Source organism: Orcinus orca, chromosome 3 (genome assembly GCF_937001465.1).
Source record: "Orcinus orca chromosome 3, mOrcOrc1.1, whole genome shotgun sequence".
In the NCBI taxonomy this organism is placed as follows: Eukaryota; Metazoa; Chordata; class Mammalia; order Artiodactyla; family Delphinidae; genus Orcinus; species Orcinus orca.
Window position 1 is genome coordinate 80,423,056 of NC_064561.1, and position 18,654 is coordinate 80,441,709.

Genomic DNA, 18,654 nt, shown 5'->3' on the forward strand with positions numbered 1-18,654 from the left:
CCCGTGTCTCCTGCATTGGCAGGCGGATTCTTAACCACTGAGCCACCAGGGAAGTCCCCTATTTCCTTTTTTCATCATTTAACATAAATACTACATCAAGTACAGTCAACAGCCAATGTTTGACTCCTATTACCAAGGTGATTTTTAAAATAATCATTAGCATCTGTGAAAAACCTTCACAGGGTGTTAATATGGTAAACACTGTTGGCAAACTCCTTCTCCAGTCCTATCCAGGAGTGGGAAAAAAAATCCAAGGAAATACATTTTTCCTCTATCCCCCATCCCGTCTTCAGCATAGAGAGACTTAGTATATATTCCATTCATGTGGTCTACATCTAATTCCTTGTGGGCAAAGGCCATTCTCCCAGGCCACTCCACGGCATGCTAAGCAACTGTTGGAATTAGATGGAATGGTCTTCCTTGCCTGTACCAGTCCTTTGGTTCATTAGATGAGGAAAGGTTTAAATATGCACAATTTCTGCATCACTAATCAATTTTTCAGGGTCTAATAAGGACTGTCCAGACCCTGATTTTCTTGCCCACCTGACTGTCTGCTTTTCCCCATTGAGACAGGGAGCTGAGGTGACACAATTTGAAACTGACTCCAAGCCAGAGCTCACCTCAGAGATCCAGGCTTCCCTGCTAGAGGGGCCATTTCACTACTTTTCAGCCATGGGACTTTTGCCTTCCTTCTGCCAATGACCCTCATCAGAACCTGCTCATGAGAGGTGGGCTACCTATGACGCAGGTCCTTATGGGGGCCAGGCAGCCACTAAAATAACACCTGTGGAGGTCCATACTCCCTCGTATATGATAGTCTGAATAGTTACCCATACTGAGAGACTAAAACCTTTAGGATTTCTGGGATCTGAGGCAGACAATGGTCAGTGGTGTCAGGGCACCAGGCTTGACCCCTCGCCTGCCATGCACATCTTCATTTTACTAACATGGGTTGGGTGTCTACCTGTGGCAGGTGCAGTTCTAGGCACACAGAGACCGCTCCCACGCCCAGTCTACAGTCGAGGGCTTGCTAACATTCTAGGCCTCAGTCTGGAAAGCAACACCCAGCTCCGCTCTTTGACTCTTGATACCCCCAGCTCCCTATGTATGTGTGCTGCAGCCAAGGTAAGGGCTTAAACCCCGGCTGAAGAGCTGATCCGCCGACAAAACGAGCAGCAGCGACCGGAACGGCCAGGAAGGACAGAGCCCCCAAAGCCTTCCTTCGGGGCCACTCAGCCACGACTGACCCAGCGAGCTCAGGCTGCCCCCAGGCCCGCCACTACGGGGGTCTCTAAGCTAGGCCCAGGGGCTGCCGAAGTGGAGGGTGCGAGGGCGTGCAGAGTGCGACGGCCGGGGCTGGCTCTGCGGTGTTCCAGTCCGCGAAGACGGTCCTGGTCCGTCCGGCAGGCCCCAGGGACAGCGGCAGGGGAAGTCACCGCTGGGGATGCCATCCCGCCGGGCAGCCCGACCGTCCAGGGCCTGTGCCTCCCTTTCGCCCCCGGGCTCTGCGCAAGTGCCCGGGCGCCTTGAGTCGGGAAGGGAGCCTAGGCGTCTGGTAAGGCTCCGCTGCCGGTGGTGTGAAGGGCAGGGGTGAGGAGGGATGTGTCGCGAACCTTCCGGGGTTGCGGGCGGAACTGGAGTTTTGTTTCGGAGATAACCACCAGACCGCAATCAGAGCCTTTTCAGGGAGCCCGCAGCTCCCAGTTCCGGGTCCTGGCCTCCACTGGCGGCTGGGTGATCCGGCCCGGGACCCACCCTCTTTGGGTCTCAGTTTCCTCCGACTGCTGGGCCTCGTTTAGAGCCAAGTTCCGCACCATCTGAGGGCGCCAGGGGTGGGCGGTGTCGACCCAGTCTTGGCCCGCGCAGTGCTTGGGCTTCTTGCACCACAGCGCGCCGACATGCGGCGGCTCCGGGCCGCCCCAGACCCACATGGGCCCTCCGGGGCCGCCACTTCCCTTCCGAGGCGTCGGGGTCCCGCCGCACCCGCCCCCACAGCGCCAGCCCAGAGCCCCGGTTCCTCACCTCAGCCAACTTCCCAGCCATGGGCGCGTCTCTCTGCCAGCCCTCGACTGCCGGCGATTGGACGGCGGCGGCGGGGCGGAGCCGGGAGCTCGGCACCGCCCACGGCCCCCCCAGGCCCGGGCGCCATCCTGATTGGCTGTGGGATCCGCCAGGCACGCGTTGAAGAGCGCCCCGCCCATCGGGGCGGGCCCCTACCTGACCCCGCCCCTCATGCCCCCGGCCCCGCCTCCCTTCGGAGCCCGGTTGCTTCAGCCCTGCTGTCCGTCTCATTCGCTGAGCAGGTCCGTGAATTGTAAGCGCGCTCCAGGCAGCTGTTGAGCCGGGGCGGCCGCCAGGTTTCTGCTCCCTCCGAGGTGCCTGCCGCAGCCAATGTGCCCCGGTGGGCTAGGGCGAGAGCTGTCGCCGGTTCGGTGCAACTTGGGATTCAGGACCCGCAGCAGGGGCGTCGGTTTGCCATCTGGACTCGTCGACGAGGGTGAGTCGCCGCGCGCAAGGGGAGCGGCTCCTCTCGCGCTGTTCGGCAAATGGGGGACTGGACGCGTCCTGGCGCGCATCGATCTGTCCGTCCGAGCGTGTCGGCTATGGGGAGGTCAGGGCTGACGGGATTCACTCCTTGCCAGCACCCCCACTCCCGAACTTCTTGTTTCAAAGCGTCCCAACTCAGCCCGGGACGCGGCTCTGCGTTCGCAAGAACTTGGCATGTTGTAATTGCCATCATTAGGTGGGGTCCGGGGACGCGTCCCCTGGCCCTCTAGAGCGGCGACACGCGCGCTAGGGGCGGCCTTCGAGTCCAGTGGCGTGCAGACAGCAATTCCTAGATGGTTGAAGACGGGTTCCTGAAAAATTAACACGCGCCGGCGTCGGTGAGACGAGATAGTCCTGTGTATGTCTGATGCGTAGCCCGAGCCAGAGATCATCGGGCTCCGGGTGCATCTTTAGGGGTCAGAGAACTTTAGGACCAGTCGGGTTCCGTAGCAGGGGCTTCAGAGCTTTGCAATTATTGAAAGGAATTGACAGCGCGGATATTAAACTTTGTAATTACTTTTTATTAGCACTTGAATCCGCATCCCTCATGAGGTGCTCAGACCTCCATATCCACCTGCAAGGTGTGTCCAAAGGACTTCGTTAGGACCGGGGGTAACTGGTGACTGTCCCAGTGCAGGGAGGCCTCAGGGAATCCAAGAAGAGGCCGTGAAAACGACCACCAGGCTGGTCGGTTGGTGTTTGTTTGAGCACCTGTGTGTTTAAGTGATGAAGTTGTGACAGGAACTGACAGCAGAGGATACAAGGTTAAACCTGACACTTTATGTTTGTGACTCAGTCTGGGATAAATTTTTTTCTCTCTCTCTCATTGGTAAGGAGTAAAAGGAGCTGTTTTTTTTTAGGGCAGTTACATACATGTAGTTTATATTATGTGTGGACTAAATAGAATTGAATGCAATATTTTCTTGTAATTCTTATTTGATGTGAATGAGAGCTTATTGAAAGTACTAGGTAGAGACTTGGCAACAGAATTGGGGAATATTTTGATCTTTGAGGATGTATAAAAACATTGAGATATATAGCTATGCATGCATATGTAGATGTGCCTACATATGTGTGTACTTATATGTGTGTGTATAAAATTGATAAGCGAATGAAATAGAGATATGGAGGGGGAAACAGCCTTGAACTTCCTCTGGGTAAGGAGATGGACCCTCTGATCTGTGGGGTGTATGATGAGTGTGTGTATAAGCATGTTTGGATCTTCCTAGTCTGTCTGGGTCAGTGTATGTCCGTGAACTTTACGAGCATTCAGTTCAATACCACTCCAAGCAGATTCCCAGTTCCTGTTTTATAGCCCAGCAGCCGCCAGCCGGCCCATCTGTTAAAACATAACATGTACACTTCAGTGGGAGCACTAGGGTGGAACGTGGGTAGGGGGCAACCCTTAGTAGAAACAACATGCTATAAACAAAGCCTGCCTCTCAAGTCCATTTTCATTCAGAATTCAGTCTGAACGTGTGATTTTTGGTGAGGGAGAAAACGAGTGTTTGATTCTTCAGAAATGGCAAACTGTATTTTATGAAGTAATTAATAGGCAAACTGTATTTTATGAAGTAATTAATTAAATGGCAAACTGTATTTTATGAAGTAATTTTATGAAGTAATTAATTAATGGTTTGGGAAGGAGGAGTATATAAGAGAAAAAAAAAATCCCTCTAGAAAAGAAATGTGGTGCTTGTCACATAACCATGCAACACTGGTTTACTGCTTTGCAGTAGCATTGTATATCAGAAACTGTTTCCTTTTGCTTCTTAAGAGAATGCATTAAAACTGAATTGTTTTGCACCAAAAAAAAAAAAATCTTAACAGAAGTAAATAGAGCTTTATTACAGAGGCTATTTAATCTACTAGCTCTAGACTGCCTTGGTAATTCTAATGAAATGTATTTTTAGGAATTTATAACTTGAATATAAATTCATATTCAGCCTAATCACTAGTTGCAATGGTTCACAATTTATAGTTTAAAAAATAATAAGAATAAAAACCTTTATCACAAAACTTCTGATGACTAAAAGGGTATGGGAGGAGTATAACAGCTTATTAATTTCCTGCAGCAAACTGACTGATACTTAAAAAACTATAAATTCCTTTAACAGCATAATTACTTTTGGTGACAAAATAAAGGCAATATTTTTGAGAAGCACAGTTGATATTTTACCCAAGAATTTTATGCTCATAATTATATTTTAATAACTGTGTTTATTATATGTGGGTAGAAAATACTGGAATGGTTCTTAAGAGCTCATCACAAGTGTTGTTTTCATTTTTATGGTACTTAAACATTGGGGGAAAATATTCTAATCCCTAATCTGTGTCTTTGCATTTCTGATGGACTATGTAGACACAATAATTCTCCTACCTTGATATGGATCACCTGAGTCAACTGGGTTGCTCCTTAAAAATTCAGTTCATGGGCTGGACTCTGGTCTCCAAGATGAGATTCAGAAATCTGGGGTGGAACTTAGGAATCTGCATCTTTAACATGCACCCACAAGTGATTCTGATGTCAGGGATCCTCTCACCATATTTTGAGAAACGCTGGAATGGCATTTATGATATAAAAGAACAATTACAGTCTGTGAGTTGATTCAACAAAGAATTGTTCCAGAATTTCCAGGTGGCATTTACCAGCCATATGAAATTTATAGCTAATGTTTTAACTCTCTGTCCTCAACAATGGTACCTTTTGTTCTGTGTTCTGAAGTGTTTTTGGACTCCTTAGCAATCCCCTAACCAGGTTAGCCCCAATTCTAAGGAGGTCTGTCTCGGGAAGCAAGGTAGTTTGAGACCTCACCCCAGCCTGTTCCATTCCCTACTCCAGGTCCAGTGAGTTCCTGGGGTGCTCTGGGGTAACTTTGTCAGTCCTAACTCACATTGTTGGGCATTTCTCCCTGAAAGGTAGAAGAATCCCAGTCCTTGAGAGCCACCTTTTACTCACTAATACTCTTTCGAGCTTGGGGACTAGGACCTCAGCAGGGCTAGTACAGACTTATCTGAGGTCAAGGAGCTCCTTGGGAAGCTGCAGCTGATCTGCCTGTTGGTCGCGACAGTGTCTCAGGCCACCTATGCAGAGGCCCAGGGAGTCTCATTTTCAGAAAGTCATCTTAGAAGTATTTTGAGGTGTCCAATTAATCGGATACATAGATTTTCTTAGCATCACAGGGAGAGGGGTTGAGAATTGATTGCCGCCTCTCCTTTCAAATCAGTGTGATTCTGGTGTATTAATTATTGCCAATTAGCTTTTTTATATGTAGTTTGATACTGACCTTCGGATTCTGTTCTCCCATCTCAGACTGGCATAGTTCTCAGTGTAAGACCCCTAGATAAAGTTTAAAAAAGAAAGGATCTGTCAGAAGTTGTTGCCCTTCCCTCTTTCTACCCTCCAGGTACCTAAAAAACAAATAACTTCTCTGAGGTCAGAAGTGCCCAGAATATTTACTTCCCTGATGACAAAAGGACCTGTATAGACTGGGACACTGAACTTAGATGCTTCCAGGCCACTGGATCATTAGTGGGGCTTTTATGGAGCAATTTATGTTCTGAGGAACACTTGGCAAGCATGTTTATAGCAACCTACGTTGCTTATCTTAACAATCCTTTGAGTGCGAGGATTTTTTCCCACTTTGTTACAGATGAGCAAACAGCAGCCACAAAAGGATCATAATACAGTCATACCTCAGTATCCTTGGGGGATCGGTTCCAGGACCCCCACCCCTGCAGGTACTAAAATCCGGGGATACTCAAGCCCCTTATATAAAATTGCGGAGTGCAGTCAGCATTCCATATCTGCAGGTTCCTCATCCGTGGATACCGAGAGCCAACCCTATTTAGATTCTGTCTTTCACATTCAAAGATGACACCACTAACTGAGACGTTGCCCATGTGTTTTGAATTGTTTTTATTTAGCTTCGTGATGAGATGATAGACTCATGCTTAGTCATTCATATCATCTACAGGTCTTTTTTCACCTCTTAGAATTTTTTTTATATTGACTGTGACCTTGGAACAGTTTTCTTTCTAAAGCTAACCACCATATATAATAATTGGTTCAATGATCCTGACCTTAACCATCCAGGCTTGACTTGGAATGGCAAGTAATTTGCAAAAGGTCAAAGAACCCAAAGGGAGCAAAGCCTATATGTAGAATTTGGGGGACTAATATTTTAGACCTGTACTCTTTGCCTATTGAGTCATGTTATGCTGCTAATAATGTCTTTACACTGACAAAAGGAACTTGCTTATATTTTATTTGCCCAGCTTCTGCATGATTGGATGGACCTAGAAAATTTCCAAAGCCTAAGGTATAATCACAGCCCCTGATTATACAATGGTACTGATTTGTGCCCAGTTAAAAAACTACAGTAGAATGCTACTTTTCTGGAAAGTGGGCCACAGGTCATTACAAGCTTCTAAGCAACAATTCTCACTCTTTTTTTTTTTTTCTTTTTCCTTTTTTTGGCCATGGCATACTTTTGGCAAAATTCTTTGGCAAAAAGAATTTGACAAATTATTTTCAAGTTTTTGGCCCTTCTTTCCATACCCTTATTCCCATTGTGAAATCTACTTACAAAAAATTTATTTTTCAAATCAATCTGCCCTTTTAACAGCTCCTAATACTTAAATTTTAGCCATTTTGACTCTTTCTCCTCTATAATGCCTGCTTAAGCTCCTACATTCACTTTGGTTTTTTGGATCCAATAATACCTTCTACTCATAGAACACTCATTGAGCTATAGAAGTTCTACTCTAGCTTTAACTTTGTGGATTTAACTATAACAATATTAAGAAAAAAGAAGAAGAAAGATAATATTAAAGTCATGTTGTTACATGTGTCTTATTAGATATTCCCAACACAGTTTCTATGGGAAATTTAAGATCCAGATGAATGAAGTGACAGATTCACTCATCTGTGTCCCTACAGACACTCTTCTGATACAAGCTGAGAAATATAACTGAAGACAGCATCCTGGGTTACAGAAGAAAGACAAATATTAAGCTCTGAGAAAAGAACCGGCAAAAAGTGAAGGGTCACGGCTGGGATGGGATGGAGAGAGTGGTGGGAAAGAAATACCTCCAGTAAAATGCCAGATAGGGTGGTAAGAAATTTATAGAGGTGCTGATGGTTTGGGGATTCTTGGAGGCATTGATTCTGTTTTATATTGTCTTCACAACCTACTAGCCCTGCTTGCTTTAAATAATTTATTATAGCAGCAGGCCTTCCCCTGGTTAGTTTCTTTCTTTCTTTCTTTCTTTCTTTTAATAACTTTTTCCTTCTCATCTCTGAGTCTAATCAGAGGCATACATAATTGTGTGGCTGCTCTACACTATTTGGAAAATCCATGCTCAATATCGCTACATTATAAACCCATGGCTGCTCTGTTGTATTTTGCAGTGTTTTCTTCCCTGCTATATTAACTCAGTATCTATGTTTTAAACAATATTTTATTAATCTTTGCACACTGAGACTTCTGGGCTTATTCTTCTTGGCTGGAACTATCTTTTGAGTAATCCATCATCAGACCACCATTGATCTAATGACGTATTTATTGCTCACTATTGCAGCACTGGCAAGAAACCCAGTATGATTCTGAAAATTTGATTAAAAAGAAATCAAGTTTTTGCAAGACGTAGCCACCCGATTATGTTAGCAGCTGCCAAGTACATTTTATGCTAAAATATACACACACATTTCAAGTGAACAAAATGGGATCTTTTCAAAAGCTTTTACAACTTTTTGCTATGAAATAAGTATAACGAGAAGATGTCTTGTAATTAGAAAAATTACAAGTGCACTCCTCACCTCAGCCAAAGGTAGGGTATAGTATTTTTCAGATTATACCCCTAGACGCTAAAATGGATAGGTTTATCTTTTTGATTGACAATAATAAAAACAGTGGTGATAAGAACTATCTCCTAGTCCTTGAACAATCTTCCAGGTAATCATTACAAATCAAAATGAATGGAAATGAATTATCAAGTAGTAATTGAATACCTATCATAGGTAGCACCTCTTCTCAGCTTAGCTAACTCAAAATGCAGTTCAAGTATTAGCACCTTTGGGAACCTTTTCCATGCCCTTCTTTGGCCTAGTTGTATACAGCCAGCAGAGTCCTTACGTCCTGTAATCCTGCCCTCCAGACTGGGAGCTCCTTGAGGGCAGGGACCACACCTGTCATCTTGTAGCTTCTCAAGAGACAGTATTCAAGAAATAGTTGCTAGGTGCACTAGGGGCCGCAAAGAATTACAGGTGAACACCTGCAAGGCCTTAAAAGGACATGCACAGGACATTCACCAAAAGTCTGCATGGTAGTAATAACTGAATCATAGTCCCAGACTTTCTGCTTTAGCCCTAGTCTTAACACTTCATAAAACTATCATCCATGCCTGCCCCTTCCATGTTCAGAGTCTCTGCTCCATTCCTAACTTGCCTTCTTCTCTCACCGCCTCCCTGTTGTGTCTTCAAGAATGTCTCCAACTACCCCCCACACCCAGTCTAGGCCATCTCCCCTGGTTCCTTTGATGTTCCCATACCTGTTGTCATATCTTGACAAAGCAGCTGATTCATGGACCCCACTTTGAGACTTGGGACAGCTTTACTCTCACATCTTTTGAAGTCTCAGATGGCTTGGTCCCTTTTGCCATCCAGTGTAGGTGATGACCTAGCTTTGGCCATGGGAGGTTTGGGGGCCTTGGAGGAACTAGATGGTGCTGGGCCTAGAGGCTACTGAATGGGGAAACTTGGTATTTGTTTAAGTAAAGCTTTTTTTAAAAAAATAAATAATTCCAGCAGATTTTTATTTCAGAGACTAACTTGTATAATATTTTTCATTGATAGACCACCTTTTGTTCAGGAAGTCTCCCTACATAGTCAGGTTTATGATGTAGTCTGAGGGCTTCGATAAGTACCAGCTCTCACCTTAGAGCTGGGTTACTGAGGTGTCGTACAACCTACGTGTCCAGGTAGAGTTTATGGATCAGCTGAGTTAAGCATAACTGCCTGAGGTCAGGGCCATTAGTATAGCCCTTTTATGTTAGATCCTAACGAGCTTTAAATGACTGCAAGAGATCAAGGACCCCTATCTTCTGTCTCATCTGGGAGATTAAGCCTCACTTAACATAGGTGCTTTCTTCTCATACCTGCCAAGAAAATATCACTAGAAAATTGACTGATTACATCTAAAAGTTATTTCAATGTTCAAGGCAGCAGAGAAGATGAGCCACCCTAGATTAGGTCATAGACTCAAATACTGGTTTCTTTTGGATCTTGTAAGTCAGGAGCACATGCCCCTGCATATCCTGGGGCTCTGCTTTCCCCTAGGAGCTGGGGCCTGGCAGGACTTGAGGGAGGCTTGGGTGAGGGGTGGAGGCAAACATCTGTGCAACACACAGGTCACCCTTCCCTGCAGTCAGTGGAGGTTCTCCCTGTGGTGCCTGACTCTGGCATTTTCTCAGATCTGCTTTTCAGCATCCCTAATAGCAAACCTTCTTCCTCTTACCCTTTGTGAACATGTTACCCAAACAGAGGTTCTCATAGTCGGAAAGTTCTCATCCTTAACCTTCTAAGTTTCCCTAATTTCAACTTCTCTCCTTCATTTAGCCCCACCCTCCAATAATGTTTTCCTTTCTTTGACATTCTCTTTCCCTTCTGTTCAGGTAAGAACTCTACGTTATAAAAGCTCTTATAATCAGTGTTACCATTAATCTTTTTCCTGCAGGAGTAACTGCATTTTTTACCATTTTCAAAAAACTTTCCTAGAGCATTCCAGTGTGTCTTTCTGGTGCTAAGAAAAAGATCACAATAATGCAGCTCCTGCTTGCTGGGATATTACATGCTCTGACAGCCTTACACAGTGCAAAAGTGATTAGCCTCACAAAACCTCAGTTTTCACCAACTTTACCCATGCTTGTCAATGGCCGCCCCCCACCTGCCTAATCACTCTTACCACCTCCTGCTCACTTTTATATCATTAAGGAACAAGATTGGGACTTCCCTGGTGGCGCAGTGGTTAAGAATCCGCCTGCCAATGCAGGGGACACAGGTTCGAGCCCTGGTCCAGGAAGATCCCACATGCCGCGAAGCACCTAACCCGTGCGCCACAACTATTGAGCCTCTGCTCTAGAGCCCTCGAGCTACAACTACTGAGCCTGTGTGCGACAACTACTGAAGCCTGCGTGCCTAGAGCCTGTGCTCCGCAACAAGAGAAGCCACCGCAATGAGAAGCCTGTGCACCTCAGTGAAGAGTAGCCCCTGCTCGCCGCAACTAGAGAAAGCCCATGCACAGCAACGAAGACCCAACGCAGCCAAAAATAAATAAATTAAATAAGTAAATTAAAAAAACAAAAACAACAAGAAACAAGATCACACATCTCTGCTAGCAATAGACATATTCATTACAACCAAGGAGATGAAGCTTTCCACAAAAGCCAAACCAGGCATACACAGAATAGGGAAAAGAGGGGTAGGGCTACCCTGATTTCTTTTTTTTTTTTTTTTTTACCCTGATTTCTTTAAAAGCAGGACACATGAATTGATGTATCTTTTGTTGATAAGTTCTTAATTTGCTGTTTTAACAAACCCTGGCCTGTTTCTCTTTTGAGGCTGGGTGATTGTCTTATAGCTAATGTCAACAGTTGTCACTTTTTGTTTCCCTTCAGAATTATTGCCAGTGAGTTTCAGTTTCCTCTCCTTCATTTATTTAATTTTTATTTTTGGTGTTTCAGGTTGTTTTTCCTGATATACTTAAAGTGTATTGTTTCTGACTCCTCCAGATATCTTTCTCCCACTTTCCTGCCCCTGACAGCCTCTCACAGCTAGACACCATCCTCACATTGAACGAATTTCCATTTTCACTGCAGGTTAGTAGTGAAGACATTAAGTGGAATCCTGATAGTCACCCTTTCAAGAGCTCAGGCACCATTTACTATTCTGTTTTAATTATGATCTCTTAGCAAATTTTCACCGGTTATAATGTTCACCCTATTTTCTAAGTCATGTTTCTCAAATACTATACAAAATTATTAAATCTGTGTGCATTACAGTTTCTGCTCTCCATTATGGACTAAATTTATAATTCTATAATTTTCTTGTAGGAAAAATGCTTATTAGACTGGAATGGTTACTTTGGTTTCAAGCCATACTGCTTTTTTGCTTATTGTGAATCATTAGGCGCTTATATAATCTTTCATTTTACTTCATTCCCATCCTCCACCAGCAGCTCCCCAAGCAATAAGCCCACTGCATCCCTTCCCTACACAGTCAGTTATCATCTATCCTTTTTTCTAAGATGGATTTTTTATTTTACTGGTTCCTAATATTTTCCTAATTTTAAAATAACTCTACATAACTAAAACGAAAACAGGCAGTGTCCTATTATGATCATGGTAGTTCCTCCTTCCTGAAAAGGAATACCTCCTGCCTACAAATCACAATACTGCACCTCCTCTCTGGAGTGCTTCTGCCTGTGCCTGGGATCTGTGCTAGTCCCACGTGTTCTCTGTTGACATTCTTGTAATTAGATAAGGGTTCACAATTGGCAGCCTTATGGGAAAAAAAGACCAATAAGAGCTGTGCTTTATTTGGGTCTTGGGGGAAAAACAGATGTCCTAGGCAAGTGGGAGATGAAAGTCAAAGTTTTTGAAAGATTAGGAAAGCCCGAGACAGGCCATTTGGTACCAGCTTCACATGCCAAAGGACCATCTTCCTGTTGTGATTTCTAGGGTGTTTTCCCCTTGGGCTTTTCTGGGTGACTATCCCAAATTGACCTACACGGTAAGGAAGTATATTATCTCATGAGAGAAGCAGGGCAGGCAGCAGGATTGGTTGATTCAGTGGCACAATGACAATGATACAGGTTCCTTTCATCTCTGCCACTGTTGTCCTCAGGGACCATTTCACTTAAGACTGGCTCTTCTTTTATGCAAGACGGCTGCAGTAGTGCAGATGTGTCATTGCAAGCGTGACAATATCTACAGCACAGAAAATGGATCCCCCTTCCAGAGGTTCTCCTTTTGAAGAGTATGAAAACATTACCCAGAAGAATCTAAGAAGACCTGCCTTTTCTTCCGTTGATTAGAACAGGATCAGATGCCCCATCTCTAAATCAGTCACTAGCAAGAGGATCTCCATCATTGCCTGAGGGAGGAAAGAGAAGAATTTGAACAAAATCAGGATTCTGTTAGTAAGGAAGAAATACATGTGTGGAAGTGAGGGGGGCAATAGATGCTGTCAGGCAATTATAATTGTCTACTACACATTGTGATTTGAAAAATAACTGTGAAATTCGCCCTTATGACCGCTTTGTAGTTGGTAGGTACCACTGAACTGCAACACATTTCTGGATACAAAATGACAAGGCTAGGTTGACAAGGAGAGAAAATGCAGGCTAATTAAGGACAGAACTGAGCCAAGATCAATAATTATTCTGATTAGAACCACAATAAGCCCTAATGAATTTGAATGTACTAATTTATGTCTATTTGTCCTCAATAATAATATGCTCTTTACTGAATAAAAAAGATTCATTTGCTTATTTCTCAGTAATTCTATATTTCTGATATATTATTTTACAGTATAGGCCTATTTGAATGTAAAAATTTTTTATTAACTTTATTTACATATCAGAGCATTAACAATAATGATTATTACTGATGATTGCAACTGGTCATTATTTACTGAGTGCCCTTTTATAAATGAGGAATTTAGCATCTAAGAGATGCTAGCGATTCGCTTAGGCCACATAGTGGGCAAGCTCAGATTGAGACTCAACTTCATCTGCTCATGTGCCTTCCGTTCCTTGCCTTTCCTTTGCCTTGGAAGACAGTCTCAAGACTCTGTGGCCCGTAGGGCCTTAAGTGATCAGGCCCTGCCCATCTCTGTGACCTCGCCACTTATCTTCTTGCCCTCACTCAGTTTTCCAAGCACACTAGCTTCCTTGCTGTTTGTCTAATAAGCCAGTCTCACTCCCACCTCTGACCCTTTGCATTTGCTGTTCCCTCTGCTTGGATCACACATCCTCGGTTTGAACAACTACCTCTTTTCCATTCTGGGTTCCTCATCACAGGCACCTCCCAGGACTCTTCCATCTAATCTGTTTAGGGCGCCCACCCAATTACCTGTTTCTGTCCCATTTTTGTTTCCAGTATGGTACTTGAACAATCTTATGTAATTTACCAACTTGTATACTTGTTTTTTTCTATTTCGCCCACTAGAATGTAAGTTCCATGAGGGCAGAGACCCTGACTGTATATGTAAAATGAATGAACAATCAAATGAATAAGTTAATGGAGTTAATATTTAGAAGTATTAATCTCTAAGAATCCTTTGTCAGTCTTTTATCTCCTACACTAGGAATAAGGTAAGGTAATAATTGTCAATGAGCTGAGTATGCACGCTGTAGATTTTTTTTCCTGTAAAATTTGAGAACTAAAAAAGCCTGCTTGCTTGCTTTCTCTCTTTGAGGGAAAATAAAATACAGATATCAAAGTTTTTTGGAAAACAAGATAGACTTACTACAATTATTATATAAGAATTCAAGAGCTTAATCCAAGAGGGAAATTTGAGTAATACTCTTAACTCTAGTTTTTAATATTGATTATAGTTTTAAGGACGCCAACTCCTTTAATTTCAGGGCATAAACGCTTAAAATAATGAAGGTATACATATAAAGCTAAATTGTAAATTGGGAGAATAATAATTGCATGATAATTTGGAGTGGCAAATTCACTTAAAATAAAATTGTTTTCTCTTACACACAATTTTTCATTTGCACTCAGGTATCTACTAAAATGATTTATTCTTAGAACTGTGTTGTTAATTATTCTGAAGTAATTATGAAGGTGCAAATTGAAAAATAGCTTTACCTCACATATTAATTTGGACAGGATTGACAGAAATGAAACAGAGAGCCTTCTTCCGAAGTCCCTTTTCTTTGGCTTTCAGCTCAGGACCTTCTCGATTAAAGTACATGCGTTTGTGTTTTTTTTTCTTTCCCTGTAGTTGTGTGGGTTGCCGTGTCATTTGCTAAATATGTTGTGAGCCATTATTTTCTGGGGCTTGCAGTGTGACTTTACCACTCAACTAAATAGACCATCATTCCAACTTTGACAAGAACTTCACATTTCCCTCCTACCTGCTCATCTTCCCCAGATCTTTCCCCAGGTGACCTCGCAAACTACAGCGTCTGTGCCCAGGATCCGTCTAAACCCACTTTATGCTGTTTTCTGCCTTCTGGTGTTCCACTACCACACAAACCTGTTAGAGTCGCTTACTATGAAGTACACTTCTCAGCTACACTCCCCATATCAGATTTCCAAAAGCAGATCTAAATTTTATGGTGAGTAGAATACATCTGCATTTGAGAGTAAGTTTTAATCTAGTTCTTTACATTTGTTTTTGTTTTGTATCAGAGACAAGTCAGAAAAAAAAAGGGAAGAGGATGTTTTGATGCTGTTCCTTCATGTGTATCCTGGCAGGGACCCCTTTCTTCCTCACTTTATAACCTGGGTAGATTTGGGTGTGTGATTGGGTAAGAGGCCATCAGGATCCAGGTGACAATGAGATCAGTAATTAAAGGGCTGGGTCAGCGTATCATTACTACTAAAGTTAGACAGGTGCATGGTCTATGTAAGCTCTTGAGAGCCTGCCTTTGATAGGGTAGTTTCCATATACAGTAGATTGGCCTTTTTGTGGCTCAAGAAAGCCTTCTTTCTTTCTTTTTTCTTTCTAAGCTGTGTGGGTGGGAAACAGCGTGAGGTTATAGAAAATGTATAGCAAAAGCAGTAGCAATGAGAAAGAATCCATAATGGGCGCACACACATTGCTGGAATATTTCCCAAGGATTTGGGGGGTGGCAGTGAGGCTTCTTTGGCAGAGGCAAAGTAGAACATGTGCTTTCCCATGTGTGAACACCGTGCTTTGAAAGGCCCTTTATGATTCACAAAAGCAGCTGCTTTTGAGCTGGTATAGCCACAGAGTTGGAAATTCACTTAAATAGGTGTATTGCAGACTCCTGACATCTGTTTTGGAGATTTGGTTAAGTGCTGGGAATTTGCTTACTCACTAGTGACATGGAACAAGTATTCCTCATTAGAGTGTTGGATCCTTTGTTCATTTCTTTAGGGTTTGTGGATCAAAGCTAACAAGAAAAGACTTAAAATTTTAAACAGTCATTTGCTATGTTACATACACACTTACATAAATTTGCAACGATGGCTTTCTTCTTAATTATAAAACTATGGATGACAGTTTTACTTTGCCTAGCAAATCAACTTTCCTGACTTACTTTCAGACATATTTTGTTGTATTATAAGGCCTTCTTGCTCAGTATTTGTAATCTTATTGTGCACTGTTTTTTGGTGAGCTTTAGTTTTACCTAACAAATCCTGTGGCTCTGTCTTTTTGTACACTTCTGTTGCATTTCTGAATGTTAGTTTTTGTCTACTCTTTTATCATCATTAATAAGTTATTTTCACTTTTCCAAGAATTTCAAACCTAAATAATACCAGCAGTGTTGTTTCTTGTCACTTTCAACAAGAATCATTTGTGTCTAGTTCTTCAAACAAGATAAGTAACTAGGACATGATTCTTTTACTTTCTGCTCATTAGTTTTCAATTTATTAGATACTGACATAGTGTGGCATTTTCACATTTTTTTTAAAAAAAGGTGAAAGCTTTGTTTTTAATGGGTTATAACTATTATTATGTTTCTAAATGACAAAGCAAAAAAAGATTACCACCAAATAAGATTAGTGTGGATATCTTGAACTAGAAATCATTTGAAATGTTTCACAGCTATACCTTGTGCTAAATATAAAAATAATTGTGTTTCCCATGTGTGAGCATTAAAAGACCCAGTTGGAAAGTCACATAGTATAGCAAGTAGGTCACTATTGATGGTAGGACATGAGACAGGAAATGTCACAGCTAAGATTAGAGGCCCAAGCAATATGTCTCGACATGCGTACTGCATTGTTCATCCTAAGAAGTGGAAGAACTCAACAGGGTATAACTAACTTTAGCCCAATTTGAAAGTATTAACAAGGATAGCCTTTTAATCTGTCATTCCCATTTGTTTCTAGATAACTCACTTTCCAAGTTGGGCAAAATAATTGAACTGCTTGGGTCTGCACATTAGCAGACCTCTGAATACCAATTAAAATGGTACCCTTCACATTCTAGAAGTATAAATGGGAAGCGATAATCAGCTATATACAGTTATAGGTATAGATTTGCCTGGTGGTTGAAATTCCTAACAAGGAGTAAGCAGCCAGTTAAAAGTGAATTCTCTTAAAATCTCATTTATCCTAATATTTGAATGTGAAGTAGTATTATATATGGATATGGGAGAAAAGTACACTTTTAGGGAATCCAGTTGCTTTTTACTTTGATTTTGGGGGTAATATGAGGAAGATTTAATATTTATATGTGGGAATTTTCACCACAGAAGATACCTAACTTTGCATACATTTGCATATTCTAATTTTAACAAAAGACTAGGAAAAAAAGCAGTGCTTTCCTGCATCTGCCCCATACTTTGTTTGGGGGAGCCAGACCAAGATGGAGCCTTGGATTCTGAGAGAAACCATCCCCTCACGCTAGATTAAGCAATTGAACGCAAGCACAGAGAGCCGGCGGTTATTTGGATGAGCGGATGGAGGCATGCCGAGATGACTGAATTTGAGTCTGTCCTTAGAGCACCGAGGATTCATTCACTTCCAGCACAGAGTCCTTCACAGGAGTACCCCGGCTCGTGGATTCCATGTACCCTGCATAGATCGTTTCACTGGTTGAATCTCAGAGGCCTTCCTAGGCTCACCTTGTCAAAGGTCATTAATGCAGATTAAAACACTCCACTTTGAACTAGGATTATTTCATGCAGGTTATAACTTTCAAGAGGTGAGCTGAGTGATTTGGAGCCTCAATGAAAAGAAAGTATTTTGACAGTGTTTTTTAGTCTTTATTCCTTCTCCAGCTTAAACACAGAGCCTACATTTTTATTCCTGATCCAGGTATGGTATATTTGAAAAGGGTCAGAAGCACAGCTCTCACAGACATCCCTCTGGAATGAAAATTCTGGGAGTGGTTTCCATTTGGCAGGAAGAGGTCTGTTGGCTTCTGATTGAAGCAAGCACAAGTGATGCGGCAGTTGGGTCTGACTGCACCATTGTGTGTGCCGGGTTCTTGCCCACGATGAAGTAAGCTGGTTGTGAGGTATAAAGTTAGCTCACTTTCTAGGCCTCTGTCGGTTGACAGATGTTGGTGGGAACATCCTAGAAAATATTTAGGAGTGCCTGAAATAGATTTGTGCTTTGAACATCTTTGAAAACATCCCTTTCTAATTTCAAAACTGTATGAATAACTAATAAATATTTAAATCTTTATGTGCTGTGTAGAACTCCTTACCACCCTATGAAAATGGTTATCTAATCTTAGTTACTGCTATGAGACTTCTCTTTGATGTCAACGTAAGTGACCAGAAGGCCAGATACCCCATTCTTCTTTGACCCTAGTCAGAACCCTGAGCCTGGGTGTGGCTCTGCCTCTAACAAGAGGTGGATATGCAGTAAGTCCCCAGGCTCCTTTCTGAGCCTGATGTCTCTCTTCTAGAAAAGGAACAAAAAAAAAGGACCATTTTTATGGACTTGTTCCAGTGTTAATACTCTATGATTATATTCATCTTTCAAGACCGTTTATTTTTCCTTTCTGTAGGGAGAAAGATGTAAAATTTTCTGGTTGGCAACTTTTAATTGTAAGGGCAATGCTCACCAGTTACTGGTTGGCTGTTTGAGTTCCTATTTTGGCTGTTTCTTTTACCTGTGTTATAAGGAAGAGCTCAAATACCATTTGTCTGATCACAAATTCCAAGCAAGATTAACCAAAGTAGGTTTCATACTTTAACGCAAGAAGGGCATAAACGGGGGGATGGGGGTGGGTATGGAGGGTCTAGGTTCACAGGAAAATAAAGAGAGGGAATCCAGTATGCAAACATGTAACAGGAACCCAGTCAAGATTCACACAGTTAATAACCTCTGTCCCTTCATATAGGAAATACAATACCAGTGCTCATAAACCTGTGTGCAAGGAAGTAA

The 18,654-nt window shown here is 42.6% G+C and overlaps 1 protein-coding gene across 5 annotated transcripts in view; it reads left to right on the forward strand.

The window, feature by feature from the left end:
* Window positions 1–2,256: 2,256 nt before the first annotated feature.
* The window catches only part of MARCHF3 (membrane associated ring-CH-type finger 3), a 148,567-nt gene continuing 132,169 nt past the window's right edge, over window positions 2,257–18,654 (forward strand). For 2 of the 5 annotated variants that reach the window (XR_007476215.1, XM_033405820.2), the window contains exon 1: window positions 2,285–2,497. The gene's annotated coding sequence lies outside the window, so the exon portion shown is untranslated. Of the gene's footprint in view, window positions 2,498–18,654 lie in introns of all 5 variants that reach the window. The other 3 variants (XM_004279861.2, XM_049707266.1, XM_033405822.2) reach the window with 3 other exon arrangements.